This window comes from Monodelphis domestica, chromosome 3 (assembly GCF_027887165.1).
Source record: "Monodelphis domestica isolate mMonDom1 chromosome 3, mMonDom1.pri, whole genome shotgun sequence".
NCBI lineage: Eukaryota > Metazoa > Chordata > Mammalia > Didelphimorphia > Didelphidae > Monodelphis > Monodelphis domestica.
The window spans coordinates 437,707,469-437,723,273 of record NC_077229.1 but is presented as its reverse complement, the minus strand read 5'-3'; the positions used below and the strand labels follow the sequence as shown (position 1 = coordinate 437,723,273).

The window sequence follows — 15,805 nt, the reverse complement described above, 5'->3', positions numbered from 1 at the left end:
CAAACCATTCTAGTATCTCTGCCAAGAAAACCCCAAATGGAGTCATGAAGAGTTAGACATGTTTGAAATGACTGAACAGTAATGATATCTACCTCCTAGGATTATTGTGAGGATCAAAGGAGATAATATTTCTTTTTTAAAATTTTTATTTAATTAGATGATTTAGAATATTTTTTCATGGTTACAAGAGTCATGTTCTTTCCCTCCCCTCCCCCACCCCCTTCCCATATCTGACACTCAATTCCACTGGGTTTAACATGTGTCATTGATCAAGATCCATTTCCATATTATTGATATTTGAACTAGCGTGATCATTTAGAGTCTACATCCCGAATCATATCCCCATCGAACCATGTGATCAAGCAGTTGTTTTTCTTCTGTGTTTCTACTCCCACAGTTCTTTCTCTGGATGTGGAGAGTGTTCTTTCTCACAAGTCCCTCTGAATTGTCCGGGAACATTGCATTACCGCTAGTAGAGAAGTACATTATGTTCTATTGTGCCACAGTGTATCAGTCTCTGTGTACAATGTTTTCCTGGTTCTGCTCCTTTCATTCTGCATCAATTCCTAGAGGTTGTTCCAGTTCACATGGAATTCCTCCAATTTATTAAAAGGAGATAATATTTCTAAAGTGCTTAGCGCAATGTCTGGCTCATAGTAAGTAGGTACTTCTCTATTCGTTCCCTCCCCTTCCTTCCCCATCTTCTCTCTTAAGTTAAATCCCACCTCATCTTTTAAGGTCCAGAGCATGTCCCACTTGCTCTATACCTTTCCCAACTACTCTGTCCCACTGTGATCTTTCCTGTCACTCAGTCATATATATAGATATATAGAGAGCATATTTGAACCCAGGACCTTCCATTTCTAGGTCTGGTTCTCTCCCCACTGAACCACCTACCTGTCCTTATATTCTTATCTGCCATTTATGTATATGCCCTGTTCCTCTGGTTGTACTATAAGCTATTGAAGGCAGAGACCATTTTTTTTAACCTTCTTGTATTGGTCAGACCTGTTACCCAATAAGCGAATAAGTACTCCATAAATTTAGAATTGTGAATTGATTTAATCTCTTATTCTCTTACAAGTTGGAAAGCAGTTAAGAAAAATTATGGGTGCTGGGGGAGAGAGAGCTTACCCTACAATTGGGAATTATTTGCTTTATAATAATTTGTTGGAAACAGCCTCACCACATGGAACACATATTTTGCATTTTGTATTGCTTTATTATTAGTTAGTGTCCTTTTCAATTTATGATTAGGAAGAAAAAAAAAGAAAGAAAAGAAGGAACACAGTGAGTTAGACCTAAAAACTCAAAGATTTTAGCACCTTATTTGGGAATGAAGTTCCTGTGGAATTTAGCTCCAACATCAGTGAGCTTGATTTTATTTTCAAAAATTGATTCAAAGATATGGATAAGTGGAAAGAGAATGGACTGGGAATCTAGGACCCTGGGTTTTGTTTCTAGGAAATAATGATATTTGGCATCCTTGCCAGCTCTGATACTATGGGCAGACAAAGAAAGACATGTACCAGCTATCTAGGGATTAATAAGACTCTGGATATCAAGAGTTGACCACAGTTAGAGTTCCTTTTTTTTTTTAATCCAAAAAACCTCCTTCAGATTAGCCTGAGATCACAGATTTGTAGATGTTTATCTAGGGGGAGATAAGCTATATTTTTTAGAATAGTATTAAACATGGATAAATGATATTAGAAAGGGTTTAATCGTAATTTTTACCCCTTCAGAATTTTCCTTTTCATGGACAGAGGAAGTCTTTTTTTTTCCTTTTCCAAAACAAAGGGAAAAAATTAGAGTTAAATATTATTTTAGGGATCATTTAATTCAGCCCCTTACTTTACAGATGAGGAAATTGAGGCCTGGAGGGTTCCCCAAGATCACACAGCTAGTTTATGGATCATTCTGATTCCCAGGCCAGTTTTTTTCCCCACCTGTTTAAAATGGGAACATGCATGACACTTGGGGTTTGGCTTTAAGAGAAGGAAAGGCAGTAAGGGACAGGAATATGATTTTATTTACTTTCCAAGAGAGTTATTTTTAAATGCAAGGCTGTTTCACCTTGGAATTATTTTTTAAAAGGAAAATAAACAAGGGCACTAGACTTTTCCTTTTAAGTCACATTAAAAAGTGCACCTCTTAATGTGCTATGGAAGTTGGCAGCTCAGCATCTTGCAGACAGACTGTTCAAGTATTCTTGCTTGCTGTCTTCTTAAACTCAAATATGACTCACTGGTGAGATCATGAGAAATCTGGAATATTTTTCTTGGTAACTTTCTTCTCTCTCTCTCCCTCCCTCTCTCTCTCTTGCTTTTTCCTTTGTGGTAGCTGGCGCCTCATGAAACCCGTCTTGGGAAGCAGAACCTTGTAAGGGGTTGGTTTCTCTAATTGCTTCTGAAGTCCTATGAATCACAAGAAAGTGGGGGCAGGTTTTGTTTTAAGCTGATGACCTATCACTTTGACCAGGCTGCACTAGGAGGTAGTAATGGACAAAGGTGATGGTGGTAAGCGTGGGGAGACTGGATGTGGTTTGTTTGTGTGTATGTATGTGCACATGCATATGTGTGTGTGTGTGCCAGTGCATGGAAGGTTGGACTAAGTACAGGTAGAGGAATATGTAGATGTTTCATAGGACGTGTAATCTGGAAGATACCATTAAGGTCCTAAGAGGAAAGTGAACTCTTTGGCAAGTCTCAGTTGTCCAGAAGTATTTAACTGATGGAAAACACTTAAAGTGATAATTCTAACCTCCCCCAGAAACAAACAAATAAACCCAAACCAAATAAAATGAAACTTTAGTCAAAGTCAAGGAACTATTTAGTTAGCTAAAAGATTATGTAGTAATGTGGGTAGAGCAAAAAACCTCTTCCTCATTGGTCCTGAGCCTAGATTGGTATTATAAACTGGTTGAGATCATTTGAGGAATCCCAAATTAGTCAGTGTCTTTAATTGAGGTGGAGATCAGGGAAGGATTAGAAAGTAGTAGAAGGGCAAGGTCTCCCTGACAGCCCAGGAAACTAATTTAGTCTAGCTATGCTGCAAGTACAAGGCAGGATGCTTGATAGGTCCCCTTGCCCAAATTGTATCCCATCTACTTATCACAATGCCTGGCTTTCAGATTTAGAGATAGTTTCCTTCCTTTTTCAAAATGCAAATATCCCTAGGAGCATTCTGATGATCAGTCAACACTTGAGAGCAAATTTTTTCATATAGTCTTTGTTTCCCGACTTCCTAGTAATAAACTGGAGCAGGGTTGGAATTGGAGGGCTTTTCTGGGAAGGAAGATAATTTTGGGGTACCATATAGGGCTTTATGGGGAAATTTGGTATCTGATATAGGAGGGAGAGAATATGAGTAAGGAGGACATGCAATTTAACAAAAAAAAAAAAGAAACCCACTTTTTTTTGTTACAAAGGAAATATCTATGGAGACGAGGAGTTCCATCAATGAAAAGTATCAATTAAACATTTCTGGAAAAATCGTGTTTTTCTAGAGAAGAGCTCCTAGCTTTATCTTTGGTAGGAACCTTAGACGTCATCTAGTCCAACCTTCTCATTTTATGACTGACATGGGAGATGTTGGATATTAAGTATTGTATATACTTTTAGACTCAGCTGATATTTTGGTTAGTTCTGCTGAATTCCTTTTTGTTTTGCTTTGTTTTTACAAGGAAGGTATAGCTGGCTGGATAAGAGAAAGAGATGGCATATATTTTGAAATGAGGATGATGTAAAAAAAAAGAGACATCAATTTTTGTTTTTCAGTCATGTCCAATCCTTCATGACCCTATTTGTGGTTTTCTTAGCAGAGATACTGGAATGGTTTTCAATTTCCTTCTCCAGCTCATTTTACAGATGAGGAAATGGAAGCAAACAGGGTTAAGTGACTTGTCCACAGTTACACAGTTAGTAAGTATCTAAGGCTGAATTTGAACTTGGGAAGATGAATCCAGGTCTAGCACTCTATTTGCTGTACCACTAGCTGCAATACAATAATAAAAAAAAAAAGGTTGTGTTCCAACAATTGATCATAGTACAGCCTGCCTCAGTTTCAGAAGACCGGAGGCATCTGCTCTTAAAGGAGGAGTAAGATTTCCCCCCTAGACTGTAGGTATACAAATGCAAAAGTGGAACAATATCCTTTACCCTCAAGGAGTTTACATTTTGTTGGTGAGGGAAGGGATACAATATGTACACTATTAAGTTACAGTAAAGAGAAAATCAAGGAGGTGAGAATTCTCACAATCTAAAGAGAGGGGGAGCCAGGGATGGCTTCACTGATGTCCTTTGGCAGAGTTGAGGAAGAGGAAGTTCATTTCAAGAAGAGGGGATGGTTTGTTTCCGGGATGGAGGCAGGATCTGGAATGTTTCATGTAGCTCCAGGCTTCTGATCTCTATAACTTAGTCTGGCCCTGAGCCCTTTCAATTCACAATGGGAATTTGTTAAGATCTAGCTGCTCCAGAGGACCTTGGGGTACCTGCCTGGTAGCCTGCAGAAGCTGGTGCTCTCCAGATTTTTGGAGAATGATGATGATGATATCTCACACTGATAATAGAGCTTTTAGTTTTACAGATCATTTCCAAATAGAAGACACAAGTAAGGTAGATAGCTTGGGATGTTCAGGGGGCAGGCACCAGTTTTGTGGTTTGGCAGGGTTGGGAGGGGGGAGGCAGGAAGCTAAATTACCATCTTGTCCTCTGGTTTGACAGTAGGTTGGAGGTGAGAGAGGGAGTGTGTAGGAATGGAGACCTGAAAAAAGAGTTCAGAAGCTATTACTTTCCCTGTCTCTGGGCTTTAGAGACCCGCTCCTCTCTACTCCCCACTGCCCATAACATGTAAGCTCTTTTAGGGCACTAGGTTTTTGTATTTATCTTCCTATCATCTGGGCCTGGCATACAGTTTGAATGAATGAATGAATGAAAACAAATTAATTAAGGTTGCTAGTGCAAATCATTGTGCTTAGCCCTGGGGACAGATAGACAAACAAGACAGTGCTCACTCTCAAGGTGCTCACATTCTAATAAGGAAAGACAACATTTATCCTTATGTCAGATGGCAAGAGCCCATGGTCCTTATGTGCAGCAGCAATGTGGATGGTGATGCCTCTTCTTTAATGATAAGTACATAAAAACAGATCTATTCTTTGGTCTTTGCCAGGGAAATAAGAAAATGATTATATTCAAGACTATCTAGGAATATGGGTAGAAGTGAGAGCTCCAGGTTGCCTGATGAGAAAATAAATATATTGAAAATATTGGCAGTTGTGGGTCATGGGGTTAAGATAAGGGTAGAGGAAGATACCAGAATCTTCTTCCTGATAGTTGGTGGGATTCAGGAAAGGAAGAAAGAAAGAGAAAGAGAGAAAGGAAGGAAGGAAGGAAGGAAGGAAGGAAGGAAGGAAGGAAGGAAGGAAGGAAGGAAGGAAGGAAGGAAGGAAGGAAGGAAGGAAGGAAGGAAGGAAGGAAGGAAGGAAAAGAAAGAAGGAAGAAAGAGAAAGAAAGGAAGAAAAAGAAGGGAAATTATAGTTCAGGTGACAAGGGCTTCATCAGCTCCCTTGGGTTCTGTCATTCATTCATGCCTTTGTTGGCAGGCTAGTTGATTATTAAATTTTCAGTGTGAGTGTTTATACTTCTAAAACTGGCAAATACTACAAATCTGGGTTTGATTTATTTATTTTTTGTTCATTGTCTAGACTTTAGAAACTAGTGGAAAAATGACAATTATACAGATTAAACTTAAGTATTTCTGAGTGTGATTTTTCCCCAGAGATCCTGATGTTAAACATTTACCAGCACACCATTGAACACATTCTTTTAAAAGCCATTAAAAGAGCCATGTAGGCTGGATTTGTATAACTAAGTTTCTCTATTTTCTTTTGGTTTGTTGAGGCTTTTTAATGAGGTTTCTCTGTCCATAGAAATATAGAGACTCAAATATTGAGTACAAAATGGAATTGAACGTCTGCCTCGGAGTGCATTATTTCCTATTAAAAATTGATTGCTGGGGGCAGATAGGTGGCTTAATGGATAGAGAGCCAGATTTGGAGATAGGAGGTCCTGAGTTCAAATGTGGCCTCAGACATTTCCTAGTTGTATGACCCTGAGCAAGTCATTAACCCCAATTGCCTAACCCTTATAACTCTTTTGCTTTGGAAATAACATTTAATGTCAATTCTAAGACAGAAGATAAGAGCTTTTTAAAAAAATCAAGTTGCTGAGGGGATGCTCTTCAATTGGGGAATGGCTGAACAAATTGTGGTATAGGTTGGTGATGGAATACTATGGTGCTCAAAGGAATAATAAAGTGGAGGAATTCCATGTGAACTGGAACGACCTCCAGGAATTGATGCAGAGTGAAGGGAGCAGAACCAGGAGAACATTGTATACAGAGACTGATACACTGTGGCACAATTTAATGTAATGGACTTCTCCATCAATGGCAATGCAATGATCCAGAACAATTCTGAGGGACTTATGAGAAAGAATGCTATCCACATTCAGAGGAAGAACTGTGGAAGCAAAAATGCAGAAGAAAAACAACTGCTTGATTACATGGGTCAAAGGGATATGATTGGAGATACAGACTCTAAATGAAAATCCTAGTGCAAACATTGACAACATGGAAATAGGTTCTGATCCAGGACACATGTAAAACTCAGTGTAATTGTGCATCAGCTATGGGAAAGGTGGGGGGAGGGGAAGGAGGGAAAGAATATGATTCTTGTAACCAAGGAATAATGTTCTACATTGACTAAATAAAATTAAAATAAAAAAAATCAATTTGCTGGTGCTGAGACATTTAAGGATGAGTTCTTATTGGAAGAGAGGGTCTTGTGTCACTCAACATGTAGTGAATTCTCCTGTTTAAGTGTTCTATGGTAATGCTACCTATCTGTAAAATAGTTTTCATCTTCCCCTTTGCCATTGAATCCCTACCAATCCTTAAAAACTCAAATAAAATGCCGTTCCCTTCCAGATAACCTCCTCCCCACCCCATACAATATACATCTTTTAGTCTTGGAGTCTCAAAAGATTTGGAAAGGAACTTAGGGAAACCCATTCATAACTGAACAAATGTTTCCTCTGTAGAGTTCAATTGAATTCAACAATTCTAGGTCTTCCTCCTTCTTTAGCTGGATATCTTCTCCTCCCAAGCTTGTCTTCTGTGACACAACTCTCCCCATATTCTCTTACCTACCTTACCAATTCCTCCCAAGTTTCCTTGGCTATATTTGTTCATCTCCTTGTGCCCTAGGCGTGGGTGTCTTCCAATGTTCTGGCCTCCTCTATTTATTCTGTATTCCCTTCTTTGGTGATCTCATTTATTCCCATAGATCTAATTATCACCTTTGTGGAAATTTAGATGTCCAGCCCTAATTCTCTCCTAAACTCCAGTCACTCTTCTTCAAGTTGCCTACTGACCTCCATTTTTCACAGCTTTGCACATCCTCTCCCTTCCATAAGCATCCCTATTTGTCCTGAGAGTGCTTCCAGCCACCCAGATTTGTAAATTTGAGTCATCCTTGGCTCTTCCCCACTCTGGCATCTCCCTCATTATCCAAGTCAGTAGTCAAGTACTGTCAACTTTAGAACCATCAACAACTACAGAATTTGTTTTTTTAGCACCTTAGTTCCTGCATTCATTCCCTCTCACATTTGTCTACTGCAATAGCCTTCTAATGGCCCTCTCTCCTTCTAGTCTTCCTTCTAGGCTCCATCCTTTACCCAGATGTCAAAATAATTTTCCCAAGGCTCAGGTCTGACCATGTTACTCCCTTGCTCAAAAATCTTCATTAACTGCTTGTTGCCACTAGAATAAAGTGGAAGTTCTTTAGTCAGGCATTTAAGGTTCTAGAAAATCTGGTTTCAACCTGCCTTTCCAGCCTTATTTTTGCTACTTTCTTTTATGTTCCAGACAAATTAGACTACTAACTGTTGCCTTAACTTAAGATTCTATATTCCATCCCTTTGAAATGCATGCAGGAATTCATGAAAAGGTACTTCTTAGTATGGCACCATACTGAGTGCTTTACAAATATTATCTCACAACAACCCTGGGTGGCAGTTACTATTATTATGCTTGTTTTGCAGTTAAGAAAACTTAGGTAGACAGGTAGATTGATTTGCCCAGGGTTACATAGCTAGTAAATATCTGAACTAAGGTCTTCCTGACTCCAGGCTTTTGTACTCTATCCATTGGGGTACTTTGTGTTTCTTTTTAAGTTATTATATGCTAACCACCATGGAAAGACAGTGTCTGCCCTCATGGAGCTTGCATTCTTGCAGGAAGAAGTTACAGCCAGGCAATTTGGTTCTGGAATGGTGACCAGGACCAGGGAGGAATTGATTGGCACATCCCAGCCAGAAACAACAGTCCTTAATTTGACCATGGCTTTGTAGTTCCAGAACTGAAGGGTTGGTGAAAAGGAAAGAGGAGATACCAAACAAGGCAACTGGCAAGATGGTTGGGGAGGCTGTGAAGGCAGTCATTGGAGAAGAGGGAACCTGGATTTGTGGTGAAATAGTGATTTGAGGGGAGCAGATACCAATCAGGAAAGTGGGGCCCCAGGGCAGAATTTCCTTTAGGACTTGATTTCTGATCTGGGTAGCTAGGCTGGGAAGGAGATATCTAGAGGGGAGGGAATGAAGTATCCACCACCACTTCCTCATATCTACCTGGAAGAATCTTTAGATTTCTTCAAGCCCCAGCTCAAAAGTCCCCTTTTATAAAGCATCCTATTCTCTCCCAACCCCTGCCCCCTCTTGTTAATATTCATTCCCTTCTTGAAATACCTCGAATTTATTTATTGAGCACAGGATTAAGGAGCCTTAATTATCACCTTATCCAATCTACATAATTTTCTCATTGATAAATATAAAGCCTAGAGAGGATGTGACCATATCCAAGGTCATACAAGGTCCTAGTAAGTTGGGATTTCAACTCAGACTGTCCAATTCCAGATCCACTCTTCTTTCCTTTCTATTCCACTACTGGAACCCATCAGGAGAATTTCAACCCTTTGAGTCTGGGAACCATCTCATTTTTCCTTTTGTGCTAGCATAGCTCTTTGAACACAGAAGATCTTTAATTAATGTTTGTTGAATTGAATTCTGCAGTCAGTCAGGTATAGGTGTTTTTGATTGTCTTTTAATGAAATTACAAAGATGAGCTAAGCACCCAGCACTACAGAAGATTATTTAGAATTCTCTATGGGTAAGCTAATAGTGCAAGGAATAGTTCTATTACAATGAATTTATGAAGAAAACATGACGCTTGAGTATCTCATAGGTAAGAAGTGAACACGTTTCTCTCTAAGTCAAATTTGTCTAATTTATTAATATATTAAATAAAGGTTTTTTTAAATGATCATGTTTAATGATCTTAAGGAAACTGCCTTCTGAGATTAACAGGGCATGTTCACACACGAAATGATCCTTGCTGAGCCTGCATTTGGTAGGCGCCTGCTGCTGCTTTCACTGTTTACAGTTTGAGAAATTAACCTAAAAATAGCTCTGTAAGCCATTTACTCAGGAAAGACTTGCCAAAAGTATGAGGATTTAGAAGGGGAACTGGATTGACTCAGTCCACCCTTTCTGAGTTTCTGTATGTACTCTGGTTGCTTCATCAGTTGCAAATCCCAGGTGCTTCACCCACTGGGCTGGGGTGTAACTAGGATGGCTTTGATGGAGTGCATGCCCTGAAGGACTCCACAGAAGAGGAAGTTGAAGAGTCCCGAAAGAGATCCAGACCAGGTGGCTCCTTACCTGGAGGCCAATAACTGTTCCAAGCACATCCTGTAGAGTTTGAGTACATTACAGTGTAATGAAGAGAGCATGAGGTTTGGAGTCAGAGAACCTGGGTTTGAATCCTGGCTCTGTTATTTAATTATTAGTGTGACTTTGGGCAAGTGACTCCTGTTCCAGTGGTCAGGAAGGCACCTGTAGCAGGTGTTGTGGAGGGTGTAGAGCTTGGTCAGACATCAGATATGTGAAGGTCATCCATTGCATCCTGGGCCATCACTGGTCATGCTGACTTTTATCTTGCCACTGGACTTTGATGACTCTGGAAGAGAGCGTGACGCTGCTGACGCTGTGTAACTCTGCCTCATTTAGATCCAATTCATACACAAGCCAAGATATTACCAGTGATGTCATTTTGGTCTTCTAGTTCGAAGGACAATAACCTTGGTTTTTACTTTTTTTCAATTGCAAAAGTGTTGGATTATATGGAATTTTTATAGGATTATAAATCCAGAACTGGAAAGGATCTTAGAAATTATCTTTACCTCACTTCAAGAAACTAAGGCTCAGAGACATTCATGGTTTGCCCATGGTCATACTGTTAGGAAGTAGCAGAGGATTCAAACTCAGTTCTTCTGGGGGCAGTGAGGTGGCTCAGTGGCAGGACCTAGAGAGAGAGGTCCCAGGTTCAAATTTGACCCAAGATCCTTTCTAGTTGTGTGATTGCCTAGCTCTTCTGCCTTGGAACCAGTACTAGGAATTGATTATAAGAGAGAAGATAAGGATTTTTATAAAATAAAAAAAAAGACCAACTCAGTTCCTCTAACTGTAATTTCAGACCTATACTATTCGACAATGGAAAGAAAGCCTCATGACTTCTGAGCTCACTTCCAAGTTTAGATTTGAACTCCACAGTCATCACTTATTTTTCTTGACTTGTTTTCTTCCTCCTCTGTCCCAGAGTCCTACATATAAGAATAACTTTGTGTATAAAGATAAATTTGCATTTATATAGTGCTTTAAGGTGAACAAAAATGCTTTTCACATATTATTTCATTTCATTCACACAATAACACTGTGAAAGGAGGTGCTATTATGATCATCATTTTACAGATGGGGAAATAAAGAGGTTAAATGACTTGCCCATTGTCAAATGGCTAGTAAGTATCCGAACTGAGCTGGGAACTCCAAGCCCTACTCTTTAGCCCCTCTGCCACAGGGCTTATCATCAAGGGCTGTATCCCCAAGAAGACTCTGGAGCTGATTTTAAATGACTGCTCATTGTTGTTCCTCATCATTTATGGGAGTTTCTTCCTGCCATTCTTCCTATCTTTCCATCTTTGGAAAGAACTGGGATATAGTCACCACAAATTGTATTCAGTAGCTTGCTCTATCCCTTTGGGAAGGTGTCAAACCTGGCTTTTGAAAAGAAGAAGAAATTCTAGGGAGAAAGCAAACTTTCCTTACTGGTTAACTTTTCCCATTTATTTTATTTTAGTTAGTAAAGCTATTTGGTGATCTAGTCATATGGGCTTATTTGCTTTTCCAAACTCATGACACCCCATCCCTCTGACTTTGTTCTAGCTTTTCCCCATTCTGGAATGCATTTCCACCTCTCTCTGCCTCTTGTAATCCCTGGTTTCCTTAAAAATTCAGCTCAAGTACCACTTTCTATAGGAAGCCTTCCTGATCTCCCCAGCTGCAAGTTCATTCCTTGTCAAACTACTTGATATAGATTTTGCACATATCATGGGTATATGTTTAGCTTATATTTCCCTGTTAGAATGTAAATTCCTTGAGGGTAGAGATGATTTTCCTTTTGTCTTTGTATCTTTAGTTTTTTTCTACAATGACTAAGTCTGGCATTAACTGAGTGTTTAATAATCTTGTTGCTGGAATTTTAAAAAAAAGTCTAACAATTCAATCTTTGTAGTGATAGTAGGGGGCATAATGGAGCACCGGACTTAGAACTGGAAGCTTTGAAGTTGAATCCCATCTTATAACATAAATTGTGAGATTATAGGAAAGTCACTTTATCTCCAAGCTTCAGTTTTCTCATCCAGAAAATGGGTATCATCCTACTTGTACTACCTGCTCAAGACGTTATATAAATGTGTATTATTGTTATTGTTGTTATTTTGTTTATCAAGAGGAACTTGCTGTAGCAACACATCTTGCTCAATCCCTATGGTTTCGAATGGGCCTTTTGGAAATGGGATGGAATATAAAATAACTTTCTGGTGATCTGGCCAAGTTATGATGCTGTCCACCTCCTAGGGAATGTAATTGAATAACTTGTGTGTAAAAGTATTCTGATTTTGGGAGAAAGCATTTGTCCTATTTAAAATTTTACTGTTATTATTTTTTTACTATTATAGAACAACTCTAACCATTTCCTGGAAAACTACCAGCCATCTCATTAAAAAATGATTCTTCTGCTAATAAATCCTTTGAATCCTCTCTTTTATTTTATTATTATGGGACCCATTTGCATGACAAGAACAGTTTGGGCTTGAAAGTCTTGGTCTCCTGCTGTTCCAATGTCACAAATAGACCGCAATGACCTATGAAGGGAATGCGTGTTGGGAGCAGATGAGCTTTTCAAAGTTCAGACCCATTTGAATGCAGACATTTAAACTGGAAGTAGACAAATCAAAATCTGTGCTAAATGCTCCAGGAACTCCCAGAGGCCTGTTTTTTTTTTTTCATTGAGACCCATGAGTAGATGAAGTAAAGTGAGCAAAAGGGTAAAAAATATACCACTGAGTTTTTGCCTTAAAACCCCCCCCCAAAACAACCCAAATCAAATAGCATAAACAAGCCATCCATCTTGAATGACTTAATGTTTATCTTGAAGGCAGGGATCTGGATCAGCCTAAGCACTTCAGATTTCCACCACATCATAGAATCACTGAACATCAAGGCTGGAAAGACCAGAATAAGATCATAGACTTAGAGCTGGAAGGAGTTTTCATATAATTAATAATGAATTTGATGAGGGGGGAGTATCAATTAATATGAATTCTTATGTTGGCCAGGTCCATATTGTCTATGTCTCATCTCTTTCTCTATCATGAGTTAGGTAGCATTCTTTTGTTAAAAATTGTATATTTTTTCCTGATAACATGTTGATAATAGTTAAGTCATCTGCTTCTGATCATCATATATTATTGTTGTTAACATTTCCTGGCTTACCCCTCACTTCACCATATCATGTTAGAGAGGTCTCTCCAGCTTTACTTGAGATCATGGCAGCAGTCTTCATTATCAATCCTTTGGAATTAGTTGTTCATTGCATTGACCAGCTTTCTCAAGGCTTTCAAAATTGTACGAACATTTTGCAGAGTTGATGCTATAGTATACATTATATTCATGGTTATGCTCACTTCCCTCTGCATCAATCCGTACAAGTCTTTCTGGGTTTCTCTGAAACTATTTCTTTCTTCATTTGTTTCAGAACAATAGTACATCATAAGATTCATAATTTGTTCAACCATTCTCCAGTTGATGCCATCAGTTCATTTTATGGATGAGCAAACTGAAGCCAAGAAAAATTAGGTTTAAAGTCACCCACATAAACTAGTTGGGGCTGAGTCGGAACAAGAACCAGGGTATCTTGTCTGCCAGCCCAATTTGAAACAATTCAATCCCCCAAGCTTTCATGAAGCCACTGCCTCATATGTGGCACTGTGAAAAGCACTAAGGATTCGAAGGCAAGAATGAAATTGTCCATGCCGTTGAGGATCTTCCATTTTCCAAGAAAGGTCTCCTTGCCATAACACACCATTCACAAATTATATGAAATATTCAGAACTCATGCGTTCTTCTTGATCATAGCTAGAATTACTATATTTTCTCATAGAATCTGAAACCATTAGAATTGGAAGGACTAGAGATCATATAGTCTAGGCCTTTCACTTTACAAATGGAGAAACTGAGGTTGAGGGAAGTTCAGCTCTTTCCTGAAGCTGTCCAAAGGGAGAGCTGGGAGCAGAATCCAGATTTCCTGGGATTCTGGGATTCCTGGGATTTCCTGGGATATGTTTTCTCCTTGAATGAACTCCTGTCCTCTTCCCCCTCCCTTTTAAATTGTATGGAAACCTTTTGTTTTTATACCACATTCTTTTCTGAATATGCCCTTCTTCTCCTTCTCCACACAGGGAGCCTTCTCCTTTAACAAAGATTTTTAAAAAAAGAAAAGAAAAAGAAAAGAAACAAAACCCAAGACACTTCAACAAAAGCAATTGACACATGGACTGTCTGACAACATATCCCACATTCCACACTCCTGGTTCTCTCAGCTTCTCCAATAAAAGGAAGGAGATGCATTTCTTTCCAGAGAACAAACTTGGTCATTATAATTATAGAGCATTCAGTTTTAGTTTATTGTTCTTTTTTTTGTTGTTGTGGAGTGTTCCCCACTTGCTGCTCCACCATATTCTGCTTATTTCCCTCTGGATTCGTTTGTATAAGTATTCCCATATATTTTTCTTTTATCAGTTCTTTTTATTTGTTGTTTAGCCATTGTAGTCATGGCCCACTCTTGGTGACTCCATTTGGGTTTTCTTGGCAAAGATACTGGAGTAGGAAAGATTCAGTGGTCAACTAAGGAATGGGGGGATAGGGAGGCCATTAGAAAATGTCTGGGATATTTTTTAAAAATCCCCAAAAGGTGAAAAAGAAAGTAAATAGCATATCAGTCTAAAGCATTTTTAAAGCACCTGCCATATACTATGTACTGTGCTAGGTGTTAAGGATGCAAAGACAAATCGAGACATTGTAGAGACAAAGAATCCAAAGCCAGAAGGGAATCTGGAGACCAATCGGCAAGCATCCAGTCATCCCTTACTACCTAATGTCATAGACCAGAGGTATCAGACACGAAGCCATCACACTGGGTGGTAAATGGGAACCACATTAAAATGTAATTGGTAAATATTTGACATATTAAATAAAAATGCAATGGAATGGGGGCAGCTAGGTGGATCAGTGGATTGAAAGCCAGACCTAGAGACTAGAGGTCTTGGTTCAAATCTGACCTCAAACACTTTCCCAGCTGTGTGGCCCTGAGTGGGTCACTTAACCCTCATTGCCTAGGCCTTACCAATTTTCTGCCTTGAAACCAATACACAATATTGGTTCTAAGATGGAAGATAAGGATTTAAAAATGCAATGGAATGCAGATTATGTTTTAAAAAATAATTACTTATTTATTTGTTGGTTGCTTACATTAAAATTTCAAAGTATCTCCTTCTCTCCCCTCTCCTCCACTTAGAGAAGACATAGATTGACCAAAAAAAAAAGGATACCTATAAACTATGTCTTTCATGTTTCTATTTATCAGTTCTTTCTCTGGAGGTAGACATTTACAAAAGTTATTCTTGAAATACTAATTCTGTATTTGTAATATAATGTTATCCTGGTTTTACTCATTTCACTTTTCATAATTTCATGTAAAATTTTCCATGTTTTCCTGAAATTAACCTGCTTGTCATTTCTTTTGGCATAGTAATATTCCATCACAACATAGATAATGCTCATATATAGTTTTCTAAGCCAGTAGCTATCCCCAAGAATCTTTACATATGATTGAGTGTTGGATTACCATTTGATACCACTGCTCTAGACCAGTCCATTTATTTTGCAGATAAGGAAGCTGAGACTGAGGGAGGCTCTTACTTGCCCAGAACCACATAGAAAGTAAGAGAGCTAGGATTTGAACCCAGGACCACTCTTGATTCTAAAATCTGGCACTCATTTCATACAACTGCTGAAATAATTTCTATCCCTTGGGATTTTTCTATTTAAAATTTATAAAATAAAATATCATAATGAACCACAAAGAAAGCACGAACCATATCAATATAAGTAAATTAGCTCTCCGTTATCTATGATGAAGGCTGAGAAAGTATAAAATAAAATTTGTGTCTAATCCTCAAACTGCTTGCGAGGCAATTATTTCATCTTCTTCCCCCAAGCCTTAAAAATATCACAGAAATTTTGCATTTATTTATATATATATATATATGTATATATTCTTTTTGTAGCTA

General features: G+C 38.6%; 1 protein-coding gene across 2 annotated transcripts in view; it reads left to right on the top strand.

The window, feature by feature from the left end:
- PDZD2 (PDZ domain containing 2) overlaps positions 1-15,805 on the top strand; it is a 514,756-nt gene that overhangs the window by 24,630 nt on the left and 474,321 nt on the right. The gene's annotated exons all lie outside the window — the stretch shown is intronic.